This window comes from Loxodonta africana, chromosome 3 (assembly GCF_030014295.1).
Source record: "Loxodonta africana isolate mLoxAfr1 chromosome 3, mLoxAfr1.hap2, whole genome shotgun sequence".
Taxonomy (NCBI): Eukaryota; Metazoa; Chordata; class Mammalia; order Proboscidea; family Elephantidae; genus Loxodonta; species Loxodonta africana.
The window spans coordinates 152,778,896-152,800,060 of NC_087344.1; the positions used below are offsets into that span (position 1 = coordinate 152,778,896).

Here is a 21,165-nt window from a genome sequence, read left to right on the forward strand (position 1 = left end):
ATTACATTACAGAAAAGCAGTCAGTTCAATGTCTACCAAACCACTGAGAATCATAACCTGATCAAGTTGACACATAATATTAACCATTACAGGTCCTATGTGCTTAACCTGCCATCATATGGCTGGCTGATACTCTGCACCGCTGCTGGGGACTGGTGTCATATCAGGGGCTCAGAGCTGTTCTCTACTTTTGGCTGTTGAGGCATTCACTCACTAGTGGCTGTAGCCAGATTATCCTTGGTAAGTGGGTAAGTGGAACCCCACGTCATTAAGCACATGTATAATTTGCATCCCAGCTGCTAGGCCACTTTGTCTATGAGCCCATTGGGCATTCCTTTTTATGGTTTTCATTACTCTTTTGAGATTGTCTATCAGATCACTCATTGACATCATGTTTTCCGTGTGTGTGTGTGCGTGTGTGTGTGTGTGTGTGTGATAGCTACTTTGAAGTCGGCTAAATCTAACATCTGGGACATCTTGGAGTTGGGAGTTGGTTTCTATTGACTTATTTTTCCTTTGAATATGGGTCACATGTTTCTTTGCATGTCTAGTATTTTTTGTTTATTGGACACATTGAATGATACACTGTAGAGATTCTGGATTCTGATATCTTCCTCCAGATTATTCATTTTTGTTTTAGGAAACCTTATGGGACAGTTCTACTCTCTCATATAGGGTCACTATGAATTGGAGTTGATTTGATGGCACACAACAACAACAACAACAACAAGCATTTTGATTACTGGCTGATTACCTTGAACTTGTATAGGACTGGATTTAGGCTTTAACGTAAAACTGTGGAAAACTCAAGGTGTTCACCAAAACCCTCAACTTGTTAGAACTCAACTTCCAAACGTTGTCTCCCCTGCAGCTCTGTCTTATCAGGGTTTGGTTTGCAGCACAGTTAGGGACTGTCAAGAGTAGACCTTACATTAGGGTGTGGCTTCTGCTCTTAAAGCACACCCTTTCTGGAGAGAGTCTCCGCTGGGTGCTCAGAGTGGTAAAGAGTTGTTAACAAAGCTTGAATTCCAACATTGCCTGGTACTGACCTCTAGGACCTCTGTTCTGTTCTCTATCCTGTAGCATCTGTCCTCTGGCAAGCCTTGGGTAGTACCTTCCTGCACATGAGCAGCCCAGCACTCAGCAAATGACCTGCAGTAGACCTAGAGATGGACTTCTGAAAACTGGCCTCTAAACCATTTTCTCCCTTCCAGTCCTCTAATCTGTCCTAACTCTGATCTCTGCCTCCTCATGTGAACACCATGCTCTGCTGGGATTTCAGCTTGCTGTACCACCATCAGGAATTCTTCCCAACCCTCTCTCAGGGATCACAGTCTTGCACTGTTTTTGTCCAAAGTCTCTAAACTGGTGCCTCACACATTTTGTCATTTTTATGGTTATTTAAAGGAAGAAGACTAATTTGGGAGGAGTTACTATGTCATAGCTGCAGGTGAACAGAGCGGTGCACAGGCTTCAGCAGACCACCTTTAAAATGGTGGCTTTTCCACATGGATTACTGATTCTTGTCAGTGCCTTTGCAAATGAGGGTTTAATCACATGTGTTACTGATTTCAAAATAATTTGAACATCATTTTCCGCATTTGCAAATGAGTACAACCAAAAATGACCTGGGACTGCTGGATTCACTTTCAGCATGATGGCCCCACAATACCTAGGTTGAATATCCTGTTTTCTGGTGATAATTCAATGCTTCTGACTCTCCTAGGACCACAAAAAAGGACTGGCAAAAGGAGACCTGTAAGGGACCAAAATTTGTACTGTTAGAGAGGACTGGGCCTAGGCTCAGCAGGTGCAGCAGAAAATGATAGCATTCCCAGAATCAGGAGACAGGTGGGGGGATGAGAAGCCACCATGAGAGGCAAAGGTGGGGAGGAGAGGCCCAGATAGACAAGCTGTCTTTGCTGAGGCCAGTGACTAAATGTGTCCTGGGATCGTCGTCACCATTTTTCTTCATCCTCCCAATCCTGTCCCTCTTCCCTCTGAATCTCCCTCTCCATAATCTTCTCCGTTGCTGTCTAGACAGAGCAGAGTCAGAGGCCTGGTCCCACTACATCTTCTCTCCCATACGAGCTAACCTTTCTTCTGTGGGGACCCCCTTTGGGGGCCTGCTGAAGCCTGTACACTCTTCTTGTAATAATGGCTTTTAGTGTGTAGAATAGAACATTTAGAATGAAAAAAAGAAGTCAATTACTTTTAAATCCGGTTATCTTGTGTTGCTTCCACAGTATGGTAAGAGAGAATGAGAAAGCACCAACCTCCCAAGCATCGGAACCCTTACACCCAGAAGGACCTCAGAATTGGAGTTGTCCAGTGTACGAAATCTAAAGTCCAGTCCGTCTCAGGGCAATTGAAACCACCAGAATTCATTCTTCTTACTGGCCCAACAGAAAGTGTAGTAGTTCCCAGGAGTAGGGTTCCAAGAGGAAGGACCACATGGTCCCTCGTGGCCACCCGGGGATCCGCATGGCCCCGGAAGCAGCCATATCCCGATCCAGAGAAAACACACTGGACTTTGCGCGACACTCAAGACCTTGAAATTAAAAGTCTTCCGCGGTGTAGACCGAACGAGCTGGATGACGAAAAGCCGTGAGCTTCTCTTCTCTCTAAAAAAAAAAAAATCAGTTGTCCGAATGTAAAGTATCTGAGCAAAACCCGAAGTCAACCTGGGCGCGTTGCTGATGAGGAAAGTGAGGTTTGCAGAGAGCTGAATCATTTCCTCGGTCCCAGAGCTGGTCGGCACTAAGTCAGAGTCCAGGCCCCTGATGCGCCCTGCTTCTGAGCACAAGAGGGGAGCTGGGCAGTGGATAGAAACTGCTGCGCAGAGGGGGCATCTGACTGCGGGAGCGACTCCACCCTCCCTTGGCCTCTGAGAAGTCTCCACCTGTGCTCTTTTCCTCCAGGCGGAAGTCCAGGCGTCCATGGAAAGAAAGGACGACCAGTCTACGGGTCTCTTTCAACCTACCCCATGAGGTCCCACCGAGACTTTCCACGGATCCACCTTCTTAGTCCTGGTAATGGAATTTGCGAGCGTTCCACGACCATCGTGGATGCTTTTCTCCCAGTTCTTTAGGCACAAGTTCCCTTGGCCCCAAGATAACCTGCTGTTTCCTCGCCTTCCCTTCCTCACTGCTTGGTAGGGAGCCTCAGCCCCGCTCGCTCTTCATTTCCTCTCTGGGTGCTATGTGGGAAACAGAAACCGAAAGCCAAAGGAATATGCCTATTTATAAATAAATTTTTAGTTAAATTTATTATCGAGCCAGGAAAAAAAAAAAAAACCCGAAATGCAAGTTTGCAAGTAACCTGGAAAGGGCTACAAAAGCTATAGCGGATTTGCAAGTCTACATGGAATTAAAGCTACAGTTGTTATACATTATCCTACTCTTCGTAAACAATCTGCTTTATTCAATATACAGCTCTGAAGCTTACTCTGACGCTCTGTTCGTCATAATTCCTTATCACTGCCTCCTACGGTAGCCCCTGACAATAAATCTTTATTGTCAACATTCCTCGGAAAGGCCTCAGGCGGGTAGAGGGGGGCGTTGTGGGCTCCCAGCGGGGAGCCTGGGCGGATCTCCGCAGCCTGGGAACGCGGAGTCCTGGTGGGCGGTGGTGAGCAGCGACTGTGCGCCTCCAACTGCGCGAGGCTGCGGGTGTCGAGTCCCCACGCTCACTCCGGCTGAATATCAACGCCCAAGCGTGTCCAACGGTGTGACACTCCGCCTAAGTGTCTCTTGTGCTCCCAGTCTCTGGAGAGAGCGCGATTGGACAGCCAGAAAGCTGTGAAGGTATCCCCAGCCTGAGGGTAAAGGGTATGTCCTGACATCACAAGCTGTGTTCCAAACTCTAGATGCCTGTGTCTCTGTGGCGCAATCGGTTAGCGCGTTCGGCTGTTAACCGAAAGGTTGGTGGTTCGAGCCCACCCAGGGACGGCAGTTTTTACTTTGAGCTCCTTCTAACTGCTTCAAAGCAGCTTTAGGCTGCTAGCAACTTTTATCCTCAGAGCCCTCTGAGGCTATATTCGCTTTGAATCAGACCCCAAAACTTGCTGCTCGAAGATTCAAGTCCCATGAAAGAGGCCAAAATAAGTAATTTCTGGGCAAAAGTTTTATTCTTCTACCAAGCTCGCGTCCGGGGCTTCAGAGTTTACTTATTCCAGAGCCACTGCACAAATTCTCTCACTTCCCAAAGCTGCAGTTTTACAACTGCGCATCCCAGAAACCTGAAAAATCCCAAGAATGGAGACTAAGAAAACCCCACTCTCATCTGTAGTGCAGCCAAAAGCTCTGTGAGGAAATCTTGGTTCTGCAACGGTACAAGTTTAAACAAATTATTGAATTTTTCGTGTCTCTATTTCTTCTTATATAAAAAGGGGCAAATAGGAGTACTTCCCTCATGGGTTAACCTAAATTTTAATGACAGGCACATAAAGCATTTGAGCACTTAATAAATGCTCACTGACCTCAGCTATTATAATTATTTTCAATGGCATCATCATCACCATTGCCGTTATCTACCCGCCTTTTTAAACAACTGCATATCCTTTCATAGTACAGATAGACCATTGTATATTTAAACATTTCTCAATTGATGGACATGAGATTGGTTTTAATATTTATTGTCAAACGTAATTCTTCAGAGAACTTATACAAATATTTTGAATCATGTGTGCAAGTATTTCTCTAACATATATTCCTGGGAAGTGGGCTTGCCTGATCAAACTATTTGTACATTTCCAATTTTGCTAGTTCCTGCCTAATTGCCCTCCAAAGAAGCCGTACCTAGTAATATCCCCACATTCTAAGAGAATGCTGTTTACTGGGAAACACCGTATCTGGCATTTTAATAGCCGTGCAAATCCATCACTTTTGGTTGGAGAATGTTATTGTTTGTTGATTTCATACGTTAGTCTGAATTTTATGGACGAGGGGCTGGCTCTGTGATGCTCTCCTGACTCCTAGAATTCTGGAAAAGTGGTTTCCAGGAGATACTTGAGCTCACATTCACCTGACTGTAGAAGTGTTGACAGAGGTAACCCTGTTCCCATCATTCCTGTGACAGAGAGCCCAGGCTGCAGCTGCTGAGGAACCCAGAACTCACCCATCCTCCAGAGTGCGACCTTTATGACTGGTCCTGAGCCAAGTAAAAATTGGAAAAAACACTTTCAAATTTAATTTTTTATCAGATTGGGACTTAAATAATGGATTTTTTTCTTCTTATTTTCTGTGGCAACTAGAGGAGACATTGCATCCTTGACACTTTATTTATTTATTCATACTAGTGGGTGTTCTGTTGTGGTTGTGGAATTGTTTGGTCCATGCTGGTATGTGCTGCTTGCTATAAAATCTTATCTGGTGAGCTGGGGTGGACAAGCAGCTAACAAATACTTGTCATAGGAAATAGAGGATGAATTCTCAAATAATTTTACCTACAGTCAAGTCCTACTTTGATCCTTTGAGAGGTTTGGGTGGTAACACTGAAGACAGGCTCTGAGATGCCTGTCACAGTGATCAGGTTGCAAGTTCTCAGGAGGTGTGTGTAGGACTTTTTTGTAGTTCTGTGATCTTTTCCTCCGAGAGGGATTGGCATATGATTGTCTGATAATAGAAAATCAAGGGAGTATAAAAAGGCACATGTGGTGAGAAAATTCTCACCTTCTCTACCCAAGCTGCCAGTTCCTGATGGCTGAACAAACACTAACCTCATTGTTTGAAATACAGAATAGTATAGACCTTCAATAAGTGTTTAGGAGAGTGGAGCACAAGAGTGAGGCTCTCTCCACTGTCTGTTTCACAAAAGATGCATCACTTGTGAGACTCATTCCAGGGAGGAGTCTCACACCCCAGCCTCGCTTTCTCCCTACCACCTTTTTTTATGGTCTCCTATCATCCAGTCCCCTACATGTCTGTCATTTTGTCATACTGTGGGGGCTTGCGTGTTGCTGTGATGCTGGAAGCTATGCCACCGGTATTCAGATACCAGCAGGGTCACCCATGGAGGACAGGTTTCAGTTGAGCTTCCAAACTAATACAGACTAGGAAGAAGGACCCGGCAGTCTATTTCTGAAAAGTATTACCCAGTGAAAACCTTATGAATAGCAGCGGAACATTGTCTGATATAGTGCTGGAAGATGAGCCCCCCAGGTTGGAAGGCACTCAGAAGATGACTGGGGAAGAGCTCCCTCCTCAAAGTAGAGTTGACCTTAATGACATGGATGGAGTAAAGCTTTCGGGACCTTCATTTGCTGATGTGGCCCGACTCAAAAATGAGAAGAAACAGCTGCAAACATCCATTAATCATTGGAACCTGGAATGTACGAAGTATGAATCTAGGAAAATTAGAAATCATCAAAAATGAAATGGAACACATAAACATCGGTATCCTAGGCATTAGTGAACTGAAATGGACTGGTATTGGCCATTTGAATCTGACAATCATATAGTCTACTAAGCTGGGAATGACAACTCGAAGAGGAATGGTGTTGCATTCATCGTCAAAAAGAACCTTTCAAGATCTATCCTGAAGTACAATGCTGTCAGTGGTAGGATAATATCCATATGCCTACAAGGAAGACCAGTTAATACGGCTGTTATTCAAATATATGCACCAACCACCAGGGCCAAAGATGAAGAAATAGAAGATTTTTATCAGCTGCTGCACTCTGAAATTGATCAAACATGCAATTAAGATGAATTGATAATTACTGGACATTCGAATGAGAAAGTTGGAAACAAAGAAGAAGAATCAGTAGTTGGAAAATATGGCCTTGGTGATAGAAACAACGCTGGAGATCGAATGATAGAATTTTGCAAGACCAACGAGTTCTTTGCAAATACCCTCTTTCACCAGCATAAATGGAAACTGTATACATGGACCTCGCCAGATGGAGCACACAGAAATCAAATTGACTACATCTGTGGAAAGAGATGATGGAAAAGCTCAATATCATCAATCAGAACAAGGCCAGGGGCCGACTGTGGAACAGACCATCAATTGCTCATACGCAAGTTCAAGGTGAAACTGAAGAAAATCAGAGCAAGTCCATGAGAGCCAAAATATGACTTTGAGTATATCCCACCTCAATTTAGAGACCATCTCAAGAATAGACTTGATGCATTGAACATTGGTGACCGAAAACCGGACAAGTTGTGGAATGACATCAAGGAGATCATCCATGAAGAAAGCAAGAGGTCATTGAAAAGATAGGAAAGAAAGAAAAGACCAAGATGGATGTCAGAGGAGACTCTGAAACTAGCTCTCGAACGTCCAGCAGCTAAAGCAAAAGGAAGAATTGATGAAGTAAAAGAACTGAATGGAAGATTTCAAAGGGCAGCTTGAGAAGACAAAGTAAAGTATTATAATGATATGTGCAAAGAGGTGGAGATGGAAAACCAAAAGGGAAGAACACGCTCGGTGTTTCTCAAGCTGAAAGAGCTGAAGAAAAAATTCAAGCCTCAAGTTGCAATAGTGAAGGATTTTATGGGGAAAATATTAAATGATGCAGGAAGCATTAAAAGAAGATGGAAGGAATACAGAGTCATTATACCAAAAAGAATCAGTCGATGTTCAGCCATTCCAAGAAGTAGCATATGATCAGGAACCGATGGTACTGAAGGAGGAAGTCCAAGCTGCTCTCTCTGAAGGCATTGGCAAAACACAAGGCTCCAGGAATTGATGGAATATCAACTGAGATATTTCAACAAAGAGATGCAGTGCTGGAGGTGCTCACTCGTCTATGCCAAGAAATATGGAAGACAGCTTCCAGGACAACTACTGGAACAGATCCATATTTACACCTCTTCCCAAGAAAGTTGATCCAACCAAATGTGGAAATTGTAGAACAATATCATTAATATCACACGAAAGCAAAATTTTGCTGAAGATCATTCAAAAATGGCTGCAGCAGTATATCGACAGGGAACTGCCAGAAATTCAAACTGAATTCAGAAGAGGACGTGGAACCAGGGATATCATTGCTGATGTCAGATGGATCCTGGCTGAAAGCAGAGAATACCAGAAGTATGTTTACCTGTGTTTTATTGACTATGCAAAGGCATTCGACTGTGTGGATCATAACAAATTATGCATAACATTGCAAAGAATGGGAATTCCAGAACACTTAATTGTGCTCATGAGGAACTTTTACATAGATCAAGGGGCAGTTGTTTGGACAGAACAAGGGGATACTGATTGGTTTAAAGTCAGGAAAGATGTGCGCCAGGGTTGTATTCTTTCACCATACCTATTCAGTCTGTATGCTGAGCAAATAATCCCGAGAAGCTGGACTATATGAAGAAGAACGAGGCATCAGGATTGGTGGAAGATTCGTTAACAACCTGCATTATGCAGATGACACAACCTTACTTGCTGAAAGTGAAGAGGACTTGAAGCACTTATTAATGAAGATCAAAGACCATAGCCTTCAGTATGGATTACACCTCAACAAAAAGAAAACAAAAATCCTCACCACTGGACCAGTGAGCAACGTCATGATAAATGGAGAAAAGATTGAAGTTGTCAAGGATTTCATTTTACTTGGATCCACAATCAACAGCCATGGAAGCAGCAGTCAAGAAATCAAAAGATGCATTGCATTGGGTAAATCTGCTGCAAAGGACCTCTTTAAAGTGTTGAAAAGCAAAGATGTCACCTTGAAGACTAAGGTGCGCCTGACCCAAGCCATGGTATTTTCATTCGCATCATATGCATGTGAAAGCTGCACAATGAATAAGGAAGATGGAACAAAAATTGATGCCTTTGAATTGTGGTGTTGGCAAAGAATATTGAATATACCATACACTGCCAGAAGAACGAATAAATCTGTGTTAGAAGAAGTACAACCAGAATGCTCCTTAGAAGCAAGGATGTCTAGACTGCTCTGACATACTTTGGACATGTAGTCAGGAGGGATCAGCCCCTGGAGAAGGACATCATGTTTGGCAGAGTACAGGGTCAGCGGAAAAGAGGAAGACCCTCAATGGGGTGGACTGACACAGTGGCTGCAACAATGGGCTCAAGCATAACAACGATTGTAAGGATGGTGCAAGACCGGGCAGTGTTTCCTTCCTTTGTGCATAGGGTCGCTATGAGTCGGAGATGACTCAGGGCACTTAAACAAGACAAGATCATCCAGTCGCTATGAGTCGGGATTGATTCGACGGCACTGGGTTTGGTTTTTTTGGGTTTTCTCATCCAGTCGGAAAACCCTGCTGGCATAGTGGTTAAGAGCTAGTGCTACTAACCATAAACTTCGACAGTTAGAATCCACCAGGTGCTCCTTGGAAATGCTATGCAGCAGTTCTACTCTGTCATATAAGCTATTGGAATCGACTTGATGGTAGCAGGACCATCCAGTTATATCTGATATAATGTGATAATATGCAATTTAGGCTTAGGAGAAAGAACACATCAGGACTTCAACCTAAGCCACGTGCTCTGTCTCAATTTGTAAGAATTCCTGAGTCTGATGAAAGTCCTACAAACAATGTTACCATTCCTTATCATATTTATCAGGGTAGACAGATTATTGTCAGAGTAAGTGTGAGGATATCCTGGGTGTCTAGCCTAAATGGCATCTAAAGGACCTCAATCAACTATTGCTTCATCATTATGACTGAGAAAGTTGTACATCTGCACTATTTTTTTTAAAGGCCATACAGCAAAATTTTAACAAGAATTACCTCTTAGCAGTGGAATTGAGAATTAGGGAAATTTCATTTCTTCTTTACATCTCATGAGTTTGTTTGTTTCACAACAAGCATGACTTTATTACTTTTATAATAAATAAATGACCCACTTTAAAAGTATATATTAAAAACCTCAGACAATCCAGACCATATTGGCCTGCTGTGACTCAAAGTTGATCACGGGCTGCTGAAGCCACTAGATAGGCCATTATCCCATAATCACAGCCTGTCCCCTGAGAGTTTGGGGAAGTCTCAGTCTTTATGGACATCTTAATGCATCATGATCCAGAAGTTCCACAGGATTTTCTCCCCTTTCTTCTTCACTTGGCTTTTCCAGTCTTCTCCAGGCTAGAAACTTACAGATGCTAATTAAAAAGAAACTTTAAAAAAAATCCTGCACTTTGAAATTCCAGAAACATTGCCATTACTTTTTTGTGAAAAAGAGAATCCAGTTATGATATTCAAAACATAACATCAGCTGTAGAACTTTATTTTAATGAAATAGGAAGGCTCTGACAAAAATATAAGAGTTCTGACAATGATTTGTGGAAAATTTATCTCAGTGTTTATAATGATCTGGGTGAAAGGAAGAGTGAATCAAGTGAACATATACAGATAGATGGTCTTCCAGTCAAGATATGATACAGGCCTAAAGCAAACTCACTCTCACATAAATGAAAGAAATCAGAAAATACAAACTTAAAAAAAATTTTTTTTGACACCAAAATGCAGCCAATGACAAAATTAATCACACACAAAAAAATTTTTATTGTGCTTTAGATGAAGGTTTTCAGAGCAAATTAATTTCTCATTAACAATTAATATGCATATTGCTTGCCAACCCTATTATGTGTCAACACTTCACTTCTCTACCTTGAGTTCACCATTACCAGCTTTCCTGTCCCCTCCTGCCTTCTTGTCTTTGCCCCTGGGCTGGTGTGCCCATTTAGTCTCGTATACATGGTTGAGCTACATGTATTATTGTTTATTTTATGGGCCTGTCTAATCTTTAGCTGAAGGGTGAACCTCAGGAGTGACTTCAGTACTGAGTTAAAAGGGTGTCCAGGGGGCCGTACTCTTGGAGTTTTTCAACAAAAATCTTAAGAATGAAAAAGCCATGTGTGCTGGGTATTCTGCATTTGGCCCTCTAGATCCATTCTCACTGTAATCCACCCCATTCTTTGCCCCAAGAGGCCGACTCCTGCACAGAAGGATTCCCTTGCCCACTACCTTCCTGGCAGATACACCCAATGGGATGCATTAACTGGAGATGGGAGGGTGGCAAGAATATGAGTTGGGGGTAATTATTCCCTGCAGGTTGGCAGAGATTGTGTCTCCTCCATGAAGTCCACAGCTATTGTCTAGGGGCACTCTACTACAGCTGCAGTCTTAGCTACACCTATAACTTCTTCCAGGTTCCAGAAATAGCTCTCTCCCCTTGCCCCACCAGGTCCAGGGGTAGTAATGACTCTTCATTGTTGCTCAAGCTGGGATGTCACACCATCTTTTGATGACTGCATTCCCTTCTTAGACAGAGTCCAGTAATCCTGAGCTGGAGGTCCGAGGAACTGCCTCAATCCTCAGCAGGTAGGGCCTTCACAGAACCTCAGGGAATGTGCCACAAAATTATCTGGGAGCTAATTGTGTCCCCAGTAAGCTCATTAGCAGAAGAATAAATAACACCATACTTCCTTCAAAACTACCTCCAGTGAAAATTTCATAGTTTTGTAGGCAGAGCCATTCCCCCACGAAAGTTAAGAACAACAAACTGGTAAAATACTTGAAAAGCCTTTCTAAGCCTGACAGAAAACTTAGAAGCCTTAAGGGGAAAGACTGATATATTTAACTACATGAAAGTTTAAGAATATATATGGCAAAAAAATCAGATTTGTCAAGCACACACAGCTGGTAAAGATACGAACAGTCACGTTTAGATTCAGGCAGTTTATTACTTACATAGGCAATAAAAGAATGAGTAGCCAAAAGTGCCTGGGTTCTCATCCCACACACCAAAAAGGAAGACACAGAAACAAAGGGGCTTGTTGACTGCAGCAAGAGTTGTGGGATACCTGTTGATGAGGAGCCAATTCTAGGCTACAGCTAAGCAGTTTTATAGTCTGCAGCTATAGCCTGATGGTGAACAGATCATAAAACTTCATATCTCATCAGAGCCAGGAAGGTGATGAGAAACGGTCCCATGACTACCTCCAAGGGAAGATAGGCAAGTGAGAGATGGTCTCCTGGCAGATCTTCACAAGCCTCAGGCTAGTTCTTTAATGCCTCCAAGGTCTCTTGTTCTGGGAGAATCACTTCTTATGTTTAAGGATAAATCATTTCCCATCGAAATGATCTGGAGAAGGATAGTGAAAATGAACAGTTGCATAGCTTGAAGAAGGTAATCAATGTCACTGAATTGTACATGTAGAAATTGTTGAGTTGACATATGTTTTGTCAAGTATATTTTCACCACACACAATACACACACACATGTACATATATGTGTATATATTTGTGAATATACATACGTACATATATATTTTTTTTCTGGTGTGTTGACAATATATTGTTGTTATTAGTTGTCGGGCTGAGTCGGTTCCGACTCATAGTCCCCCTCGCTCCCCGTCCTGTGCCATCTTCACAGTGGTTGCTATGTTTGAGCCTATAGGTGCAGCGACTGTGTCGATCAATCCCCTTGAGGGTCTTCCTCTTTTTTGCTGACTCTCTCCCAAGTATGATGTCCTTCTCCAGGGACTGATCCCTCCAGGTAACATGTCCAAAGTACCTGAGACAAAGTCTCACTATCCTCACATCTAAGGAGCACTGGCTGTACTTCTTCCAAGACTGATTTGTTCGTTCTTCTGGCAGTCCTTGGTATATTCAATACTCTTCCCGAACACCAGAATTAAAATGCGTCAATTCTTCTTCCATCTTCCTTATTCATTGTCCAGCTTTCACATGCATATGAGGCGACTGAAAATATCATGGGTGGAGTCAGGGGCACCTCAGCCTTCAAAGTGACATCCTGAAATACATACATGTATATGCGATACATATGTATACATATATGTTGACAATATGCATATATATATATATATATTTTAATTTCCCACCGGCGCGAAGAGAACGAATGTGTTTCTATCTGGTCACGTTCCAAGGTATCTTCTTGGAGTGTTCAGGGAGGACGAAGGGGGAGCCTGGAGCTCCGGGGCCCGCCACTCGGAACTGCTCAGACTCCTCCACCTTCGCCCAGTCGAGGATCCCTGCCGGGGACAACCGCAGATCAGGAGCCTCTGGTCTCATGGACCAGAGTCGCTCGAATCTACCGCCTGGAATTATTTTTTGCTGAATTGGGGGCGACTGGAAGCTATTCCTGAAAATAATTCACCAAAGTTTAAAACAACAGTGGCAATTTAAAAGCTCGTAGTTCTGTTGATAGCTGACTAGAGAAGTTTCCGTAAAAATGGAAGAGAGGGAAAAAAAAAAACACCCCGCCCAACGTGGGGCTCGAACCCACGACCCTGAGATTAAGAGTCTCATGCTCTACCGACTGAGCTAGCCGGGCGCCGGGACTTAGCTGTTTCCTACATTATTATCATTTTTTTTTTTCGAGAGCTCGTGTCAACGGTCTAATTATGTAGTGTGAAAGTAATCTCTGGATCTAGAATTTCATAGACGCAGTCTCCAAGTTTTACCACTGAGAAAACCCGAAGTTCAAAGACAGAGCCTGCGGAGGTTAGGCGAACTCACTGGATGTGCGAATGGAGGGTCCTGAAACCCAGATACTTCAGCAAATTCCTTCTGGATCGGGTCACTCTGAGAACCCGGTTTCAAGGACTCTGGCTCTGCAAGAGCGCGAGGGGAGGAGGATGAGTGTCGCGAACAACCACGGGGAGCAGGAGGGGAGCGGACACTCGCTCCTGGGACCTGGGAGCTGCAGCCCAAACTTCTTCCCAGTCCAAAACCCTATTCTCCCCTAAACCATGCCGGGGAGGGGGAGGGGGACAGCTGGGAGAAGGCGACGCGTCATTGGAAAATAGGTCCTATTCACTATTTGGGGGGCACAAGTTTGTTTTTAAATACTAAAATTTTGTGTGGACTGAATAAAAGAGCATATTCATTGCCTCTGGAAGTCCCACCGAGATGTAAACTCAGATGGGATTTGCGTACTTGCTCGCGGGATCCTTGCCTCCTCTCCCCAAAGCATTCAGATCTCCAGCCTCTGGGGTCCAATCAGGCGCTCATGTGAAGGTCGACGGATACTGCCCTTGCAGCCTGGATTACCGCTTACACGAATTTTCATCCTGCTCTGAAACGTCTTTCCCTGTGTGGATGGTGGAAACTATTATTCATCAATTCTTTAACTGCAGTCCTGAGAGGCTGCCTCCAGCAAAAGCAGAATTACACCTTTAAAAGGTAGGGCTGCCAAAAAGCTTAGCAGTTCTTTGCCGTGACTCGGATTCGAACCGAGGTTGCTGCGGCCACAACGCAGAGTACTAACCACTATACGATCACGGCGCGCCACCCGCTAGGCGGCGGGCTACGTTCTGATTTGATGTCTTTTGAAACAGAAATGCCAACCAGTTTCCTACATTGTGTTGATTTACCCAGTTCATGTGACTCTCACCAGCCGAAATTCCATACGGATGCTTTCTCTTCGCAACTTCAAAGACCCGACACCTGAATCCCGATCTGAGCTCCTAAACACAGTGGGGAGCCAGGTCCTGACTTGAAGGGAGAGGCTGGAACTGCAGTCCTCGACCGCGCCCCCCGCCGCCCGTCTGCATCGATTTCTCTCTTCCTTCTTCTTCCTCCTCCAAAGAATCAAACCGTCTCGCCCAGGATTGGGAGAGGGAGCCCCGAAGGACTTTCACGTTTACATCTCCAACCTGTGGCCTATAATTGAGTTTTCTGTTCCCGGAATGGTGGCTCCGGAAGAGAAGCGAGGCTGAGGAGCTGCCGGAGGGATGAGGGTCCTCCTCCTGATTATTTTTCCTTGCTCACCTCACGGGAACTGCGGGCGCTTGCGGTGACTTCCTTGTGCTGCGTTTTCAGTAAATCAGAGCCGTCTCCGCGGATTCAGAAAAAGAAAACGGACCAGTCTGTTTCAGACACTTTCCTTAAGACCTCCAAAAGGACAGTTATCTTAAACCTCGTGCGACGCCAGCGGTCGAATCCCACAGATGTGCTCGATTCGGAGGCTGTAGATGCAAAAACCCGGAGGCTCGCTCTTGGGAGGGCTTCTTCGGAGATTCAGGGTGTCCGCATACAAACGCGGCCAAACCCCCTTTCAGCTCTTTGGGCCCCTTGTTTGCTGAAGTTGATGTCGTCCCCAAATTTCGGGTTGAAATAGAAAAAAAAAACAACCTGCGTTGGCCGGGAATCGAACCCGGGTCAACTGCTTGGAAGGCAGCTATGCTCACCACTATACCACCAACGCACACGGCGGTCTCTTCGGCTGGTTTTTATATGAAGACTACGACGTCAAGTTTGCACCGCCCCCCACCCCCCCCCCCATTCTTTGACGATTTACATTAAAAGAAATTTAGATAACAAAGCTAAAGAAGGTAAAGGAAAAGAAGCTCTCTCGAGGATTTCGCTTAGAATTAATGGTGTTGAAAATGTGGTAGTTTCCTGTTGTTTCATAAATTTAAAGAAAATCAGTTCAATTTTTTTTCTATCGTCGCTCGAAGGAGATCTCTGAAATCCAGTGCACGAGTTAAGGCTCTGATGTGAGAGTCAACTTTGTACATACAACGTTACGCATTAGAGTGTTTCCTTACGATATGAAATACATAAAAAATAAAATTGCAATTGAAAAAATATACACATTTTTAAGCTTTGAATACATATTGCCAAATTTCTGTGTGGAAAAGTTCTACCAATTTTTACTAGTCACCAAGTGTGTTAGTTATCTAGTGCTGCCATAACAGAAATACCACAAATGGATGGCTTTAACAACAACAAAAATTTATCTTCTCACAGTCTAGTACGTTACAAGTCCAAATTCAGGGCACTGCCTCCAGGGGAAGGCTTTCTCTCTCTGGAGGAAGGTCCTTGTCCTCAACCTTCCCATGGTCGAGGAGCTTCTTAGGCGCAGGGACCCGTGTCCAAAGGACCCGCTCTGCTCCTGGTGCTGCTTTTTTGGTGGTATGAGGTCCCCAGCTCTCTGCTTGCTTCCCTTTCCTTTTACCACTTGAGAGATAAAAGGTGTTGTAGGCCACACCCCAGGGAAACTCCCTTTACCTTGGACCAGGGAGGTGACCTGAGTAAGGGTGGTGTTACAATGCCACTCTAATCCTGTTAACATAAAATTGCAATCACAAAATGGAAGACAACCATACAATACTGGGAATCATGGCCTAACCAAGTTGATCCACACATTTTTGGGGGGACATAATTCAACCCATGACACCAAGTATTACTAAATTACATTAGTCAACTGGATCTCATCATTCTTTCTATAAAAAAAAATAATTTTTTTTCTTTCTACCTGTGGCAAAATGCAAGATAAAAATATGAAGCGTCATTTTAATTTGCATTTACATTATTATTGAGGCTGATCATTTTTCAAAAGCTTTCCAACTATTTGTGTTAGTTTTGAGACTTACTAAGTCATGTGCTTTGCCTATTTTTTTAATTGGGTATTTACGTTTCCCTACCGATTTATACCAGTTTATCATCTGTCTTTTAATATTATTTATGGGATTTTTTAGACGGGCAGAAGTTTTCACTTTTTATTTAGTCTAAATTATCAGTTTTATCCTTTATGATTCATCTGTCTTTGCCTTAATCTTGAAAAAGCCCTCCAGCCCAAGATTAGATAATTATTCACTAACTTTTTTTGTAGCTTTTAAATAGTCTCAGTTCTTGAGTTTAATTCTTTAATCTGTTTGATATGTGATTAACACAATAACTGCAACAATGGACTCAAACATACCAACGGTCATGAAGATGGCACAGGACTGGGCAACTTTTGTTTCTATTATATGTATGGTCACCATGAGCAGACTCCAGGGTGACTAAAAACAACAAATGAGTTGGTAATTCCACTTCTAGGAATTTATTCTGAGGAAACGTCCAATAATATACACAAAGAGTTATCAAAAAAAAAAAAGGGATCAAAGTATTATTTGTAAAACCAACTTTTTTTTTTTTTTTTTTTGGAAAGGAGAGAATAGGATTAAACCTATTTTAACGAAAAAGTACATTGGCTTTTGTTTTTAAAATATTTAAATCGTACATTGCTTGTATGAGTATAAATTGGTACAGCCTCTAAGGAGGGCAAATTGGCAATATCCATCCACAAATGCACATGCCTTTTGAACTAGCACTTCAATTCTTGTACACTTATTCCACATATGTACAAAATGAGTGACAGGTACAAGATTATTTATGGTAGCATTGTTTGTAATAAAATATCTCACATTAAACTTAACAACATTGGTTACCCCATTAGAGAGAAACTAGACAATCAGCGAAAAACAGGAAGAACCTCAAGGAGATGAATTGACACAGTGGCTGCAACAATGGGCTCAAGCTTAACAACGAATGTGAGAATGACACAGGACCTGGCAGTGTTTCACTCTGTTGTACATAGGGTTGCTATGAGTCGGAACCGGTTCAATGGCACCTAACAACAACTGATGGCAGAGATGGAAGTCAGGTTTATCAGTTACGCCCATTTGAATATTTGAATCCCGAACCATGTAAATATATTACATTTTCAACGATTAAATAATTAACTTGAAATAAAATATCGTGTTTTCTTGAGAATATTTATTTCTACTGGAAGGTGTTAGGAATATATCATTAAGTTAAAAAGAATAGCTGGATTCTCCCTCAAGATTGGGAACCAGACAAGGATGCCCTTTATCACCGCTCTTATTCAACATTGTTCTGGAGGTCCTAGCCAGAGCAATTAGGCTTGATAAAGAAATAAAGGGCATCCAGACTGGTAAGGAAGAAGTAAAAGTATCTCCATTTGCAGATGACATGATCTTATACACAGAAAACCCTGCAGAAAACTACCGAAACTAATAGAAGAATTCAGCAGAGTATCAGGATACAAGATAAACATACAAAAATCAGTTGGATTCCTCTACACCAGCAAAAAGAACATTGAAGAGGAAATCACTAAATCGATATCATTTACAGTAGCCCCCAAGAAGATAAAATACCAAAAAACCAAACCCAGTGCCGTGAAGTCGATTCCGACTCATGGTTGACCCTATAGGACAGAGCAGAACTGCCTCGTAGAATTTCCAAGGAGTGCCTGGCAGATTCAAACTGCCAACACTTTGGTTAGCAGCTGTAGCACTTAACCACTACACCACCAGGGTTTCTGGAAGATAAAATACTTAGGAATAAATCTTATCAGAGATGTAAAAGACCTATACAAAGAAAACGACAAGACATTACTGCAAGAAACCAAAAGAGACCTACATAAGTGGAAAAACATACCTCACTCATGGATAGGAAGATTTAACATTGTAAAAGTGTCCATTCTACCAAAAGTCGTCTATACATACAATGCACTTCCAATCCAAATTTCAATGACATTTTTTAAAGTGATGGAGAAACAAATCACCAACTTCATATGGAAGGGAAAGAAGCCCCGGATAAGTAAAGCATTACTGAAAAAAAAGAACAAAGTGGGAGGCCTCACTGTACCTGATTTTAGAACCTATTATACCGCCGCAGTTGTCAAAACAGGCTGGTGCTGGTACAACAACAGATACTTAGACTGAAGGAATCGAACTGAGAATCCAGATATAAATCCACCCACATATGAGCAGCTGATACTTGACAAAGGCCTAAAGTCAGTTAAATGGGGAAAAGACAGCCTGTTTAATAAATGGTGCTAGCATAACTGGATATCCGTTTGCAAAAAAATGAAATAAGACCCATACCTCACACCATGCACAAAACTAACTCAAAATGGATCAAAGCCCTAAATGTAAAATCTAAAATGATAAAGATCATGGAAGAAAAAATAAGGACAATGATAGGAGCCCTAATACCTTACTAACAATGAAGAACAGAAACTAGATAACTGGGAGGTCCTAAAAATCAAACACCTATGCTCATCCAAAGACTTCACCAAAAGAGTAAAAAGATTACCTACAGACTGGGAAAACGTGTTTAGCTAGGACATTTCCGATTAGCGTCTGATCTCTTAAATCTACATGATACTGCAAAAACCCAGCTACAAAAAGACAAACAACCCAATAAAAAAATGGGCAAAGGATATGAACAGGCACTTCACTAAAGAAGACATTCAGGTAGCTAACAGATACATGAGGAAATGCTCACCATCATTAGCCATTAGAGAAATGCAAATCAAAACTACAATGAGATTCCATCTCACGCCAACAAGGCTGGCATTAATCCAAAAAACACAAAAGAATAAATGTTGGAGAGGTTGCAGAGAGACTGGAACACACTTATACACTGCTGGTGAGAATGTAAAATGGTACAAAAAAAAAAATTTTTTTTTTTTGGTGGGAATGTAAAATGGTACAACCACTTTGGAAATTTATTTGGCACTTCCTTAAAAAACCAGAAATAGAACTAACATGGGACCCAGCAATCCTACTCCTAGGAATATATCCTAGAGAAATAAGAGCCATTACACAAACAGATGTATGTACACCCATGTTCATCGCAGCACTGTCCACAATAGCAAAAAGATGGAAGCAACCAAGCTACCCATGAACAGATGAATGGATAAATAAACTATGGTATATTCATACAGTGGAATACCATTCATCAATAAAGAACAATGATGAATCCGTGAAATATTTCATAACACGGAGGAATCTGGAAGGCATTATGCTGAGTGAAATTAGTCAGTTGCAAAAGGACAAATATTGTATAAGACCACTATTATAAGAACTGGAGAAATAGTTTAAACAGAGAAGGAAATATTCTTTGATGGTTATGAGAGGGGTGAGGGAGGGAGGGTGGGAGAGGGGTATTCACGAATTATATAGTAGAAAGAACTATACAGGTGAGGTCAGCACAACTGGACTAAACCAAAAGCAAAGAAGTTTCTGGAATAAACTGAATGCTTCAAAGGCCAATGTAGCAGGGGTGGGAGTTTGGGGACCATGGTTTCAGGGGACATCTAAGTCAATTGGCATAATAAAATCTATTAAGAAAACATTCTGCATCCCACTTTGAAAAGTGGCATCTGGGGTCTTAAACGCTAGCACATTGCCATCTAAGATGTATCAATTGGTCTCAACCCACCTGGAGCAAAAGAGAATGAAGAACACCAAAGACACAAGGCAATTATGAGCCCAAGAGACACAACCCAGCCCAGCCCAGAGGGCCACAGAAACCAGAGACTACATCAGCCTGAGACCAGAAGAACTAGATGGTGCCTGGCCATAACTGATGACTGCCCTGACAGAGAACGCAACAGACAATCCTTGAGGGAGCAGGAGAGCAGTGGGATGCAGACCTCAAATTCTTATAAAAAGACCACACTTAATGGTCTGACTGAGACTAGAAGGATCCCAGAGATCATGGTCCCCAGACCTTCTGTTAGCCCAAGACAGGAACCATTCCCAAAGCCAACTCTTCAGACAGGGATTGGACTGGACTATGGTATAGAAAATGATAATGGTAACGAGTGAGCTACTTGAATCAAGTAGACACTACATGAGACTGTGTGGGCAGCTCCTGTCTGGAAGGGAGATGAGAGGGCAGAGGGGATCAGAAGCTGGCTGAATGGACACGAAAATAGAGAGTGGAGGAAAGGAGTGTGCTGTCTCATTAGGGGGAGAGCGATTAGGAGTATATAAACCCAACCCAGTGCCGTTGAGGAGTATATAAAAAAATATGGCAAGGTGTATATAAATTTTTGTATGAGATACTGACTTGATTTGTAAACTTTCACTTAAAGCACAATAAAAATGAAAAAAAAAATAGCTGATGATAAAACAATGTTTATAGTGTGATTTCATTTTCTGTTTTAAAAAATTGTACGTCAACAGTTGTATTACGAGCGATCTTTTTGTTTGTGTTTTCCTACATTTTCTGTATTTGATTAGGTGGTAGATAGAGGGGTTGATTCGCAGAAACAAAGGTAATCATCAAAATGAGAGCTCCACAGACGCGAGCACGAAGAAAACGTACCTTCCCTGACCGGGAATCGAACCCGGGCCGCGGCGGTGAGAGCGCCGAATCCTAACCACTAGACCACCAGGGACGCTGGGAAAGTCTTCCGATATAATTCCTATGGTTCTAAGTAGACGAGTGTTTTTTACTCTGTCTTGTGCATTTTTAAAATTACCTATATTTTCAGACTTTCGAACATTGGGTCTTCCCCACATTGAAACTACTTTTCCCTCATAGTTCCTTTTTCTTTCTTTTTGTGTCAAAAGAAACACTGTGAGAGAATCCCCAAGATCAGCTCTTAGAGCTGATGGACGATTTTGTACACAAGAATACGGTC

At 42.5% G+C, this 21,165-nt stretch overlaps 5 non-coding genes across 5 annotated transcripts; 1 reads left to right on the forward strand and 4 right to left on the reverse strand.

Annotated features, from left to right (window-relative positions):
• The first annotated feature begins 3,876 nt into the window (after positions 1–3,876).
• Positions 3,877–3,950, forward strand: TRNAN-GUU (transfer RNA asparagine (anticodon GUU)). Its single transcript has one exon. It is a non-coding gene; the product is annotated as a tRNA-Asn (tRNA).
• Positions 3,951–13,193: 9,243 nt separating this feature from the next.
• Positions 13,194–13,266, reverse strand: TRNAK-CUU (transfer RNA lysine (anticodon CUU)). Its single transcript has one exon. It is a non-coding gene; the product is annotated as a tRNA-Lys (tRNA).
• Positions 13,267–14,147: 881 nt separating this feature from the next.
• Positions 14,148–14,219, reverse strand: TRNAH-GUG (transfer RNA histidin (anticodon GUG)). The gene has a single exon. It is a non-coding gene; the product is annotated as a tRNA-His (tRNA).
• An 850-nt stretch (positions 14,220–15,069) lies between these two features.
• Positions 15,070–15,141, reverse strand: TRNAG-UCC (transfer RNA glycine (anticodon UCC)). The gene has a single exon. It is a non-coding gene; the product is annotated as a tRNA-Gly (tRNA).
• Positions 15,142–20,847: 5,706 nt separating this feature from the next.
• On the reverse strand, positions 20,848–20,919 carry TRNAE-CUC (transfer RNA glutamic acid (anticodon CUC)). The gene has a single exon. It is a non-coding gene; the product is annotated as a tRNA-Glu (tRNA).
• Positions 20,920–21,165: the final 246 nt, after the last annotated feature.